Raw genomic sequence first — 14,335 nt, forward strand, 5'->3', positions numbered from 1 at the left:
TATATGTTGAATTCTGTTGTACCACAGCAGGTTGTTCTATACGTATAACACCCACCTCACGCAAACATTGCCACTCAGGTTCCTTTAAAATTTTTCTCCCTCACCTTAAACCTATATTATAATCTAGTTTTAAGATTCCCCTATCCTGGCAAAATGACTATCTATGCCCTCATGATTTTATATACCTTGGGAAGGTCAGCCTTCATCTTCCTACGCTTCAGGGAAAATAGTTCTAGCCTATTCAGCCTTTTCAAGCTTCCCACAATTGAAAGGATCAATAGAGTCTCCATTCCCCCCTCCACCACCCCCCCCCCCCGCCCCAACCACATGTCAATGTGATATACCGGGATCATTGTCTGAAGAGGGCATGAAAAATAACTGAGGATGTCTTCCACCCTGCAGACAGCATCTTTTAGCTGCTCCTGTCAGGAAGAGATACAGGAGTATCAGAGCAAGCACCACCAGGCTGAGGAACAGCTTCTTCCCACGGGCAGTGAGAAGGTTGAACAAACAAAAGAACTGCTCACACTAACCACCTGAGACTCTCATATTCATGAAACAATATGTACTTGTTTATGCGTATAGGTAAATACTAGTCTTGCATATATATTGTTTGTCTCTATGTGTGATAGGTCTGGCTGTACGTCTGCTTGCTTTGCACTGAGGACCAGAGAATGATGTTTGGTCAGTTTGTACGTACAATCAGATGACAACAAACCTGACGACTTGATAATGCACCTGATGTAATAAGTCTCAGTGGAAGAGAGAATTGAAGTGCTCCATTTAATGGGTGTTGACTTCTACACTGTCTTTGATGAGCTCTCTACTGTTTTGGAATGTCAGTGGGGTGATTTCTTGGGTGTTCTCGGCCAAAACGGTCTTAGCAATCTCATGGTCATGGGTGAATTTCTGTTTATCTTTCCAGCCACCAATGACTTTTTAGATTAAATTTTTGTTGAACTTCAGCTTTTGGATGTCTGTAGATCTGTTTATTTGGCCTTGAGACTTTGTGTTTTCAATTCAAGAATGCTTTATGTTTAGAATTAATTAGCTCGTAGATCTCCTGATTATTTTCATCATGAAGGCAGCTCAGACCATGACATAAACCTTACCCCTGCATCTATTCCATGGACATTTCCCACTGCCTTGGAAAAACACACAATGTATTAAGTAACTCATCCCTACATAGACACACTCCCTTCACCCTCCTTCCATCAAGAGGAAGAATTACAAGTATGAGATTTAAATCTGCTGATGTCAAATTCCTGAATGAACCTCACACTCATAATGTAGCTGTGACCTTGCTCAGTTTTCAGTGATCTTTCTCTCTTAAGCTCTAGCTCTGCTCTCTGTACCATGTATTTATTGATCTACAATGTATGGGTTCATTAGAAGATTGTACACAAAACTAACTTTCTCACTGTATCTTGTTACATGAGTCAATAAACAAACTTGCTAGAGGAGCAACTCTCATTGCTTCTGAGTCATCAGGTTCAGTGAGGCATGGACTGATGAGATTTTTCTTTGCAGGGTCCTTGGGACCTGTGACATGAATTTACCTGTGGCAGCTTTATAGGAAGCAACTGGATGGTGGTGCAGGAGTTTGGATGGCTAAGTTCATCCTTGGCAAATGTTGGGAGTGATTGGAGATTGAGCTATGACTGAAGAAGCGATGATGGAGATCAAGGTTAGGAACAGAGAGGGAAATTGAGATAGACAGATGGTGGCCAGAGATGGAGAATGAAGGGGAAGGAGGGGCAAGCTGGGAGGATGTGTGTGATGTTAAGAGTGAATTCTGAGGATTATGATGATTAGGTGGGAGGGATGCAATGAAGGAAGAGTGGGAGAGTTGAGGTAAAGAAAATAGGAATGCACATGGGACAGTGGTGGAGTCAGATAGTTAACTCTGAATGAATGGGGAAAGAGGTAGGAAAGAAAATGAGAGTTTGGGATAAAAGTATGAGTCAGGCAGAAGAAAGAAAATAGACAGAAAGGGGCGGGTTTGGGGGAAAAAGAAAATTGGAAGGGACATCGGGGCCATGAAGCTTGGAAGAAGGAGTTGAAGGAAAAGTGGGATTATGAGGAGGGGAGGGAAAGTGACAAAACAGAGGGATAGAGATGAGGCAGCTGGGGACCAGGGAGCAAATAGGAATTGGATTGAATGTCAGAGGGAATAGTGGGGAGAGCAGAAGAGGAAAGAGAGAACAATACAAATATGTTCACTTCTCACACATGGCATTGGTTAATTTGCTGATGTCTCAACTGCATTTAAGTGTAGAAAAAGGCATTTGCAAGCATCATAACTCTAATTTCACATCCAGCACTGTTTACAAATTTAAAGTTAATGAAGATTTATTTTACTTATGAATTAATTCACACAATAAAGACATCCTTAGAAATTCCGCCACTTATTTTCTATCCCTTTATGTCCCTGAGGAAGGAGTCCGTAAAGAGTTAAATACCTTGTTTTGTCTGGAATCACATGTGGGCCAGACTGGGTCAAGATGACAGGTTTCACTCCTTGAAGGATTTCAGTGAAATAAATGTTTTTTTTCAACAATCCAGATGTCTCACAGTTACTGCTTCTGGATCAGGTTTAATAATTAATGGGTTGTTTGTCAGTGTTGGACTCATCCTGTTTTCACCTGATATCAACATCTGTAGATTCTCTAGGAATGACCTCTCATTAAAAATGAGAAGCAGGAGGCATTGCTGACTTTAATTTGGTCGTAGCCTAACTTGTCTTTTTCAAGGACATCTCAGTCTGAGAACATTCCAATTTACCCTCTCCATATCAATGGTTCGATATCTTTGGTTATAAAATCATCAAAAGTGCTGCTAATAAGATTGTTTTATTGTTTAGAAGCACTTAAATATTTAGCATCTAAAGTCTGAAATCTTTGATTTCAAATCACACGAAAGCAACTTGAAAATTTAATTTACTGAATATACTTGTGTAATTGTCAAATTTTTTTGGATTACATTGCGGGCCAAAAAAAAGTGAGGGTCAAATTTTACCTGCATCATTCAAGGCTTTAGGAAGCTTGGATGGCCGGGACTGGATTTTAAGTTTGTGGTCGTGGTGATGGGTGCTGAGATATGTGGGTGGCTGAGGTGTCGGGAGTTCGGATGTGCGGGAGGCTGGGGCGAGGATCTGCGGTCGGGAAATTGGATGGACGGGCGATCAGGGCGAGGATCCGTGGATGGTAGCTCGGATGGGTGGGCGGCCAGGGCCAAAAGTAGGAGGGGATAGAATTTTACACAGGTCATACGAAAACACCAAAAAAATGACGGTCGGGAGGGAATCAATGATTGCACAAGTATATACGGAAATGTAATTAAATAAAATGTTAATAATCAAAGACTTGCCTTTGTACTATGTCATCCATTCTTCCAGGATAGCTCAATGTCAATGAAATTGTCTACAAAATGTGATTACTATTGTAATGGAGGAAGTGCAGCAATCAATGTGCTGACAGCAAGTTCAACAAACAGTGCAGGGATAATTACCAGATGATCAGTATCTATCCTAATATGGATTGAATAATAACTAAGAGCCAGGTCTCTACCACTATTACTTTGTTGAAATGTAATGTGATCATCAGGATCCATTTCAGAGAGTGGGATCTCCTTTGAAGAACTACAGCTTCATCAACAGTGTACCAGACCAAGACCCACTGAATCTCCCCAGAGCATCAGGTGACCACAAACTGCCAGCCACAGGCTGACAAGAATTGTACAGAGGTTCTCTGGGGATGGACTGTTAGTTTTAGGCTTGGCCATCAGGCATTGGACTGCACGATTGGACAAGGCCAATTGATGATCAGGGAACAACCCTGGGGAAGGAAAACATTTGTAGTTGGGAGAGGAAGCCTCATCTGAAAGTCAGCAACTGGTTGCTGAAGAATGATGGGAGGAGGGGAGTAATCAAGTTGATGGGGGTTGGGTTAGAGAGGTAGAAGTAGAAAAAAGGAGAAAGGGAATTGGAAGGAAGAGGGTGATTGATAGGAGATGTAGCTGAATGTGAAGGGAGTGGGGAACTGAGAGAGGGCATTGGGGAGGCGTGACCAGGAAAGAGAAGAAGAGGGAGGGAGGTAGGAGGGGTTCAGGCTGAGGTACCAGGGTGGGGTCAAGAGTATATGTGTTTGTTTCAGAGTATGTCTGCTTGTGCTTAAGTCAGTGTGTGTGTGCATGTGCATCTGCTTATACAGTATGTATGCACCATCTTGTGCCATGGGGCCTAATCTCTAGTCAGCTTGGAGCTTCTTGCCATTGAATCCAAACCACATGACATCAGATGCGCAATACCCACCCCACATTAAAAAAAAGGTTTTTTTTTTCCGGTATCTCCTATTCCTCAGAAGCAGAGGATAAGTAATTCACTTCAACTTCGAGTGATTGACTACCAAACAGATATTTGTAAGTAGTGTGGGTACACAAGCACGAGGATCAAAAAATACAAAGAGTATTTGCTGGGTCTATAGCTAAGCCACAGATGATGTTAAGACCTAACTTATATTTCCTGGCACTGCTTGAACCATAGAGGCTTATTTATTTGAACATTGTATCAAATGATGTACTCTGGCAGCCGAGCTTTAAATTATTAAACCCTGCTGTTTTGAAAGACGTGCACAACAATGGAAAGTATAGCTAAAGCCATGGTTTGAAGAGTCTTTGGAATGGATTGATGAAGTAATTGCAACATAAAGAAGGTAAACCATTGCCAGCCAGCCTGTTAAGCCCAGCAATAATCACTGGATTTCCATCCATGTGGTAAAATGGACAGCATTATTGGTTAAAAGCAAAGCAGTCCGAACAATGTGAGACAATACACTGTAGGTTTAGAGACACTGGAAGCTTAGGATCATTGTGTATGTTGAGTGATTATGGTATCTCAGTGAAATTCATCCACACTGGCATGATCAACCCATCTCCAGTGAATGGGAAATCATACCCCAGTACTGATCAATGAGGAACACAAGGGAAGAGGTTATAGAGAACATTTGTGCAGATTGGGATTATCCTCTTATCCAGTAAAGACTCAAAATGGCTTATTTCAATGTCTTGAAACTATCTGAACCATGAAACCTGGCTGCAGAGCATTGAAAGATTAAGATCTGTCACCATTGGGCAGCAAGAGGTGATAGTTGAAGATTCTCCTGAGGAGCAGAAGTCTGGGGTGGGGTATGTGGGCCAGACCGCAGACATTGGTTGATGCAACGACTGGGATTGGAGGGTTGGACTAGCAGTGGAGGGGGAGCAGCTCTCAATAGCGTGATTAACATCAGTCAGGAGAGGTTGCCTCAAACTCTGGAAGAGACCCACCAGCCAATGACTGGAGAGCTTACGGAGGCCAAGATGGTGGGGAGATAGTGGAGGAAAGAAGAAGGAAAGGAAGCTGAGATCAAATGAATTTGAATTATTTATTGTCGTGTGTAGCAAGATACAGCAATAAGTTTTGTTTAACATTATCCTGATATGAGTCAACATATAATTAAGCTCAGCAGGTTGTGAAATGACTAAAGAAACGTGTAGAGTTACAGTAAATTAAAGCGTACAGGGAATAGTATTACTTAGATGAAATGCAGGATATAGTCAAAAGTAGTTAAACAGTTCAGGGACAACATATTTTACCAATGGGAGGTTCATTCAAGAGTTTGATAACAACCGAAAAGAAAAATTCCTTGAGTCTAGATTCAGGCTCATTAATCTTCTGCTTGACGGAAGGGAAAGAAGAGAATAGGAAACAAAGGAGGAGGGGAACAGTTAGGCAAGGGGAAGCAGAGAAGCAAACTGATAAAGGGGAAATAGGGAGGTGTGGGGTAAGGAGGGAGCTGAGGATGGGGGTTTGGGCAAGGTCATGTGCAATTGTGTGTGTCTTTGGAACTGGAGTTGAAGGAAATCATGCTGAAACCTGAAGAATCACACACAATATAAGGATGAAGTAAAGTATTGAATCAAAGCTTGCTTTGTCAGACAGCCTCTTGTGGCCTCATGCTAGAGCAGCCTCCTAGTATGCAAAATAAAAGATATCATCACATTCCAATTGTTGAAAAAAGACAGCACTTAAAAAAAGCAAATGACATAAAAAAAGAGCTTAAGCGGATGGCCTTCCTGTCATAACTTTATGTAGCTTTGACAGGTCCCAGAAGAGGAAATCCTTATGGCTGCAGAGGTCAACAGGGAGTTAACACCCTGGGTTGAAGTTGGAGAATAAGAGAAACATATCGAACCCAGATGTCAGCCAGTTGCAACGTGATGTGAAACTAATAACACTGTTTCAGTGGAGTCAACAAGACTTCCACTGCCATAGACTTTAAAAGCATTTCCTTCCTCTGAATGTGACTAAAGAAGTTATAAACTTGTAAATTGTAATGTTCAACTTAATAAGTTTCAGCCGGCATTTCCTGATGCCACTGGAGATTAATCCAGAAAATTCAATTTAACATAAATATTTTGAGAAAGTTGTACGTTAATAAAACCTTTTGTAAAAATTAACAGGCACCTGTTGATTGCAATTGCCTGTATATTTTCTGCTCTCCTGCTGCAGAGACATGTTTCTTGTATGATTCCACTGACAACAGCAGCACTTATCAGGTCCTGGTCCAAGCGTCCATTCTATGTTCATGAATCCAGGAAGTGAGGTCTTCCAGGCAATTCAGCAAGGATCCAAGAATGTAATGATCACAATTGCACTGTTTTCTCTTTCTAAAGATGAATAGCAGTAAGGCAAGGGGTTTAAATTTTAAATTTAGGCATACAGCACAGTAACAAGCACTTCTTCCCCACAAGCCCATGCCGCCCAATTACACTTACAACCCCCTATGTTTCGATGAGTGGGAGAGAAAACCGGAGCACCTGGAGAAACCCACGCCGAGATGGGGAGAAATTTCAAACTCCTGATGGACAGTGGCAGATTTGAACTCCGGTCGCTGGCACTGTAACAGTGTTGCACTAACATCTACGCTAACTGTGCCGCCCTATATATTCCTTCCACAGCAATAAAGGGTATTGCTGTAAATTCTATTTAATTAAGATTTTATCATATACACATTGAAGTACAGTAAAACTCCAGGCATCCAGCACATATGGGTCAGGTGATTAGACTTGTCAAAGTGCAGTCATGGTATGGCTCAGTAGGCATTCTTGATGGTGGGTTAACAATAGTTGAGAGTGTTGGCTCCTATGGTCTTGCAAGTGACTTGTTGGTGGTAGTTTGTTAGAATCATCTTCAGGTTGGTCTGATTGAAGTCCCATGCAATGATCGGGAATGCATCAAAGTGTCCTGTCTCCTGGGTGCTTAATCACAGTGCTTGTTCTTCCAGTGTTAGCCTCATGTTAGCCTGTGGCAGAATGTGGTGGATGTTTGTTCCCATCTTCAACAAGGGTTTGTGTGTTGCTTTGGAAAACATTTACTTTTACAATTTTAAACTTATATTTAATTTTTTGTTTGTTCCTATTTATTTTAGTATTTATTTAGTTCCTCAATTTTTTTTTGGCCAGTTGCTTGAATTTCGGAGACCAGAGATTTTACTCTCCAATTGCAGTTAAAGAATCACTGTTACTAGATTATCACCTCACACATCTCAGTGAGCTAAGCAAAATAAATTTTGGATCCCAGATTGGTCCAATCAACTGCCTTAATACTCATTGCAATGCTGAAGACTAGATGTCACAGTCTTACTCAAGCACAAGTGACAAGAAACAACATTCATTACAATCCCTGTAGCTCTAAAGCTTATTCTTTCTCCTACTGGCCTTGTGTTTCCATTGTAATAATCTATCCTTTAGACCTGGGAATGCCAGGCTCCAGGGAAAGTTAGGTGACTGTGTGGCAGAAGTTCAGTTGCTAGCCTGTTTGGATTGCTGTCAAGATCAATGAACTTCAAAAAGGGAGATTTTGATCAAAAAGACAGAAAAATCGAAAACTCTTTAAAACACCGCGTTGTGTTTACACAAAAAAGTGAAATATCCCCAAGTAAGTGTCATATTGTGAATGAGTACTGTGTTTTCCATTTTAATGAAGATGACCCCCATGCTCCAATGGCTCAGTAAACCTTTTTGTAAGTATATCATGAGTATATTTTTTCATCAGTTCATGTGGATCATGTAAAAGTAAACTCAAAGGATGAATCAATGCTTTAAGAGACCATCATCAACTGACTTTGAGGTTGCTGGTGGATTGGATGTTTCCAATAATTTTCTTTCTATGTTAGTAGTTACACCTTTGCCTGTCACTCTGCTTTGATATGTTTACTCAAGTCTGCTGTCAGAAATATACAACAATAATGTCAAAATATCGTTGCACTCCTTATTGGGGTGTTAACTGTCAATTGAGTCAAAACAACAGCAAGTTCTTTACTCATACCAAAGCTGAAGATTATTGCATGAAACAAATGTTCTATTAAGGGGGGTGTTAAAATAGTTTTGGGTAAAATATGTCTTTAAAAGACATAGATTGTGGGGGTTTATTGTAGGTTATACTTCACAAACAGAGTAACACTTCACAAAAGTCATCTCATTTTAAATGCAAGAATTTTGCTGAAGCTAGATGTTAAGGCTTTGGTTAACTTTGCAGAAGCAATGAAAAATGCTGATCTATTGTGTATGGGCAATAAAGTTCAGGCTCAGAGATACTGATAAGATCTTTCAAAGATTGGGTTTGGAGCTCTGTAAGAAGTCATATGTTTTTTTACAAGCAAAGAGAAAAATAAACAGTGAAGTGATTCTTCTCTTTGGAGAGAGAGAGAGAGAGAGAGAGAGAGAGAGAGTGTCCGTTATACAGTAGCAGTTGAGGCAGAAAAATGGTGGCCATGATGTTCCTCCAATTTCATTTTGCAGGCAGTGGACTCATAAAAGCAAATAAATAAGACAACAGTGAAGGGAGAAAGAGCAGTCAAATTGTGCAGGGTTGAAGAAAAATACAAAAACATAGCAGTGAAAGGCAGGTCAAGGAAATTATTTTTTTTGCCATTGTTAGATTTATTTAAGAGTCTTATACCAGCAGATGTGAAACTGTCCTTGTATTATGAGCTCTCATTTTAGTAAAATGGGATTATCACTGTAAGATATAGTATAGACAGGAGGAAATGAATGGTCACAATTAACATTTAAGATTTCACATAAGTACCATCACAACACAAATCACAGCCCAGCAAGAATTTGATTCATTGGAAGAACTGAGGGAAGGCTTGTCACAGTCTGTTCGAGATTCGATACATTTGAAAAGACATTGTGATTGTGCAAGGGAGAACCATTCTGACTGCTGAGGAGAAAACAGCTTTTTGAAGCAGCTCTTGGGGCCAGCCATTTTGTGTAATTCAAAGCAATACTGTGTGAATGATTGGACCTTTTTGGTGGATTGTCCTGTGCCAGGAGTGTCTTTTGGGGGGGAAAGCGCTTCATTTTGATTGTGACTAAAAGAGAAAGTCACTTAGAGAAACCAGTGCCAGGATCTTGGAAGCTTCGTGGGGGCCGCCTAAAAAAAGGTCCAGGAGTGTTATGACTACAGCTTATGTGGATGGACATTTCTTCAAAGGCAACACAAGGAGAATTTGAGAGTCTGTACCAGCCACAACTCCATTCACCCATCAGTTTGATATAAATTTTGGGCATCAAATTTCAAAGGCCTACGCTTCAACACTGAATTCAAAATTCTGAACTTTGAAGTAACATACACTAGTACACCTGTGCATAGTTGGGGATAGATTTAGTGTTAAGGATAGTTTAAGAGTTAAGGCTAGAGTTTAAGAGTTAGAAATAAAATTAGTGTTTTAAAATTAAATACTGTCTGATTCAATGCCTATTGCTGCTTGTTACCAGTGATTCGTAACAAAATTGAGGGCACGTCGTGCAGGATTTTATCACATTTAGAGCTAATTGAAGCCTAACCAAATTGGGGAGCTTACTTTGTATTTACTACAGAAGGAAGCACAGAATTTGGAGCTTTGTAGTCGATAAAATTTTGAGTGAGTGGTTAAATTCCTTTTTGCAAGCAAATTCAGAAGCTTGGGTGTGTGTGTAAAAGCTGCAATGGATATTGAACGATTTTTGGAGTCACCATCTCCTGCAGAGTTGCAGGAGGCAAAAAAGGATGATTTGGTGAATATTAGTCGACAGTTGATCACTTTAAGTATTCCCTATGCTATAGGTGCTCTGTGATTAGTAAGGGATTGCTTAAAGTGGTATATGGATGGAAAGAAAAAGTTTGAAAATAACTGTTTTAATTGTACCGAATTGACTCATTATGTGCATGGTTTCATAACTCCAAAGGAAATGGGTAAATGGCAATTTTTCTCAAGCAAAATATTTCAGTAATAATTGGGTCTAGAGCAGTGGTTCTCAACCTTCTCTTTCCATCCACATACCACCTTAAGCAATCCCTTACAATCACAGAGTGATCATAGGGATCACTTAAAGTGATATGTGAGTGAAAAGAAATTGTTGAGAATCACTGGGCTAGAATTTCGGGACCCTATCAAATAGAATCATAGATTAATGAAGTCGATTATGTGGTTAAAATACCTGATCGGAGAAGCAAAACACAAAATGGTCACGGAAATATGTTGAAGCTATATTTTGACAACTTTCCCCAGAGGCATTGATAGTTGACAAGATTATGGAATCTTGAGACAGTACAAGCTGACTCTTTTGAGGGTCACTTTAAACAAAACGTTGTTTCAGTTTGGCTATCTAATTCAACCATTTTTCAGAATCTGGATGATAAGTTAGGTCATATACAGCCCCATGAAAAGGAGCAATTGAAACAGTTACATTTAAAATTAAAAATTTTGTTTCCTGATGTGCTTCAAGGAACGTTGGTGATTTGTCATGAATATAGGAGAAGTGAGGCCCATAAAACAACATGCCTATTGAATAAATATTGAAAAGAGTAAAATAATGGATCAGGAGGTGGAATACATGTTCGTAAATGACATTATTAGATTTTTGAACTCAAATTGTAGTTATCCTTGTGTTCTGGTACCTAAAACAGGTGGAACTGTACAATTCTGTACAGATTACAGAAAAGGTTCATGAAGGTTAATGCAGTAATCAAAACAGATGGTTATTCCATTCATAGAATTGATGATTGTATTGATAAAATTGGGTAAGCTAAATTTCTTACTAAGGTGGATCTGTTGAAGGGTTACTGGTGCATGCCACTAACCAAAAGAGGAAGGGATATTTTTGCATTTGTGACACCCTCAGGCTTGAACAAATATAATGTGCTACCTTTTGGCATGGAAAAAATGTCCTGTGACATTCTAAAGGATGATAAATTCTGTAATCCAAGGCTTAAAACATACAGATGCTTATATTGATGACTTGGTCACAAAAAGTGACACATGGGGAAACATCTGATGGAACTGTAGAAATTGTTTGCAAGATTATCTGAAGCAAACTTAACTGTCAATTTAGCTAAAAGTGAATTATGGCATTCTATGACATACTCAGGACATGTAGTTGGTCAGGGAAAAGTTATGCCTATTCAAGTGAAAGTGCAGGCAATTTCTGAATTCGCTATTCCCAATGGAAAGCAAGCAGTGAAGAAGGATGTTAGGAATGATATGATATTATCGGAAGTTTTGCAAGAATTTTGCAGAAATTGCTCTTCCTTTAACCAATTTTCTGAAGAAGGGGAAGAAATTTGTGTGGACAAAATCTTTTTAGAGAGCTTTAGAATTTAGAAAATTTAAAGGAGATATTGCGCCAAGACCTTGTTTTAAAATCTCTTGATTTTTACAAACAATTTCCTTTAGCTATTTATGTGAGTGAAGAGCCTATGGGAGCAGTATTATTCCAAAAGAATGGTTGTGATGATATTGATCATTCAGTGGCTTACTTTTCCAAGAAATTCAATGAACATCAAAAAAATTATTCAAGCATAGAGAAAGAACTATTGTCCCTTGTACTGACTTTGCAGCACTTCGATGTTTATATCTACACAGTTCAAGGACCAATTATAGTGTAATCTGAACATAGTCTCCTCATGTTCTTAAGTAAGATGAAAAACAAAAATAGAAGATTAATAAACTGAACTTTAATTCTGCAGAAAATAATTTAATGATAACTTGCATTAAATGCAAAGATAATGTAATTGTTGATTGCCTTTCCAGATGTTAAGTTTGCAATGTTTTGTAGCAAAATGAAACTTATAAATTATATATGCTTCTAAAAGAATGTTATTTATCAGTATCATGTTATATAACAATAATCAAAGTATTCTTTAATATTGTAGATTGTAGTTAAAATTTTGCTCTTACAGCTCAAAATTTTCTTTGTTGTGGGGGAGGTATTGCTAAGCTACTGTTTGGAACTTTAAAAATAAGCCAGGAACAGATCAAATAGCCTTTCATATCTTATCCTCGTCTCTGTCTTTGTTTATTTCATCCACTCCCTTGCCCCTTTCTCATATCTCTTCATTCTCTTAGTGCATAAACCCCAACTATCACTTACCTAAAATACATTCAGCAACTGAATCTACACAATTGTTGATCTTGGAGGACTTTTGAGAAGTTGGATTTCTTTTTTTCATTCTTAAATGCCCAGCCCATTTCTCTGAGATTCTGGAATCCATAAATGATTTGGAGGAGAGGATTAAGTGTAGCTTATCTAGGATGGCTGATGACACCAATTCAAGTGGAAAAGAAAATTGTGCAGGAGACTCTAGAAGTATGCAGAGAAATATAAATAGATAGATTAGGTGAGTGGACAAGGATCTGTCAAATGTATAGTACAAAGTCAGTAAATGTCGGATAATCCATTTTGGAAAGGAAAATAAGAAATCGGACATTTTAAATGGTGAAAAAAGTGCAGCATGGTGTTGTGCTGTGAGACTTGGGATTAATTGTGCGTGAATCATAAAAAGTTTATTTAGAAGTGCAGCAAGTAATCAAGAAAGGAAATGAAATGTTGTCATTTATTACCAGAAGGATTGAATTTAAGAGCAGGGAGGCTCTACTGCATCCAGGGTTGACACCAGAATGTATATTAGAGGTGGGCATTAGTGATTTTGAGGGGGGGGCACTCATCCAGAGGGGGGAGGGCTTCTGGCAGGCTGGCAGGGTCCTGTTGACAGGGGGGGTTCTGGCAGTGACCTGTTGATGGGGGGATAATAGCAGGGACCTCTTGATGGGATGGGGTGCTGGCAGGGACCTGTTGGGGGGGGGGGGGGGGCAGTACTGGCAGAGACCTGTCTGTCATTAGTGGCATCTGTCCCTCCAATGTGGAGCATGAGGACTCTCTTTTCATTGTGACAAGCATCACTAGATGCTACTGATGCTTGATGCATGCTAGCGATGTGGCCAGAGGGGGGGTGGAGAGTCACTGGTGTGCATCAACCAAGACACTAGTGACACAGGAGGGAGTGGGCCAGGTCTGATGGTCAGCAATGGCCGCGACTGTATGGGGGGTGCACAGCACCTCATTTGGGGTGGCAATGCCCACAGATGCCCCCACGGTGCCGATCCTGACTGCATCTGTACTGTGCACTGGTGGGGATGTACTGGAGTACTGAAGGATATGATGCTTCATTACCCGATGAGCTGAACATCTTCTATGTCCGCTTTGAGAAGAAGAACCAAACAGTGCCTACTAGAATCCCTGAAAAGGCTGAGGACTCTGTGATATCTGCCTCTGAGGATGATGTTAGAACATTATTCAAGAGGGTGAATCCTTGCAAGATGGGGTACCTGGAAGGGTACAGAAAATCTACGCCAACCAACTAGCCAGAGTGTTCATGGACATTTTCAACCTCTCATTACTGCAGTTAGAGATTCCCACCTCCTTCAAAAGGGCATCAATCATGCAAGCTGCCTCAACAACTATTGCCCAGAAACAATGACTGTGATGAAATGCTTTGAGAGACTTGTCATGGCCAGAATGAACACTTACCAGAGCAAAGGCCTGGACCTTTTGCAATTCCCCTATTGTCACAATCTCTCCACAGCAGATACAATATTGCTGGCTCTCCACTCAGCTCTAGAGCACCTTGAAAACAGCAACTCATACATATGGCTGCCCTTCATCGACTACGGCTTGGTCTTCAATGCAATTATTCCCTCAGTTCTGGTCAAGAAGCTAAAATCTCTAGGCCTCTCTACCCCCCCTATGCAACTGGATCCTTGACTTTCTCATCAGAAAATCACAGTCTGTATTAATTAGAAGCAACATCTGCTCCTCAATGATTATCAATACAGACACACCCAAAGGATAAGTGCCTAGCCTAGCTCACTGCTCTACTCATTATACACCCATGACTGTGTGGCCAGGAACAACTCCAATGCTATCTACAAATTTACGCATGACACCACAGTTGTCGGCAGAATCACAAATG

General features: G+C 40.1%; 1 long non-coding RNA gene across 6 annotated transcripts in view; it reads left to right on the top strand.

Annotated features, from left to right (window-relative positions):
- Positions 1-14,335, top strand: part of LOC138761944 (uncharacterized) — a 188,396-nt gene that overhangs the window by 43,717 nt on the left and 130,344 nt on the right. Inside the window, exon 3 of one of the 6 annotated variants that reach the window (XR_011356636.1) lies at positions 633-988. The exons of 4 other annotated variants lie outside the window; for them this stretch is intronic. This is a non-coding gene — a long non-coding RNA (uncharacterized lncRNA). Of the gene's footprint in view, positions 1-402; positions 600-632; positions 989-14,335 lie in introns of those variants that run through there. One more of the 6 variants, XR_011356635.1, reaches the window with a different exon arrangement.

The sequence above is a fragment of the Narcine bancroftii genome, chromosome 4 (genome assembly GCF_036971445.1).
Source record: "Narcine bancroftii isolate sNarBan1 chromosome 4, sNarBan1.hap1, whole genome shotgun sequence".
In the NCBI taxonomy this organism is placed as follows: Eukaryota; Metazoa; Chordata; class Chondrichthyes; order Torpediniformes; family Narcinidae; genus Narcine; species Narcine bancroftii.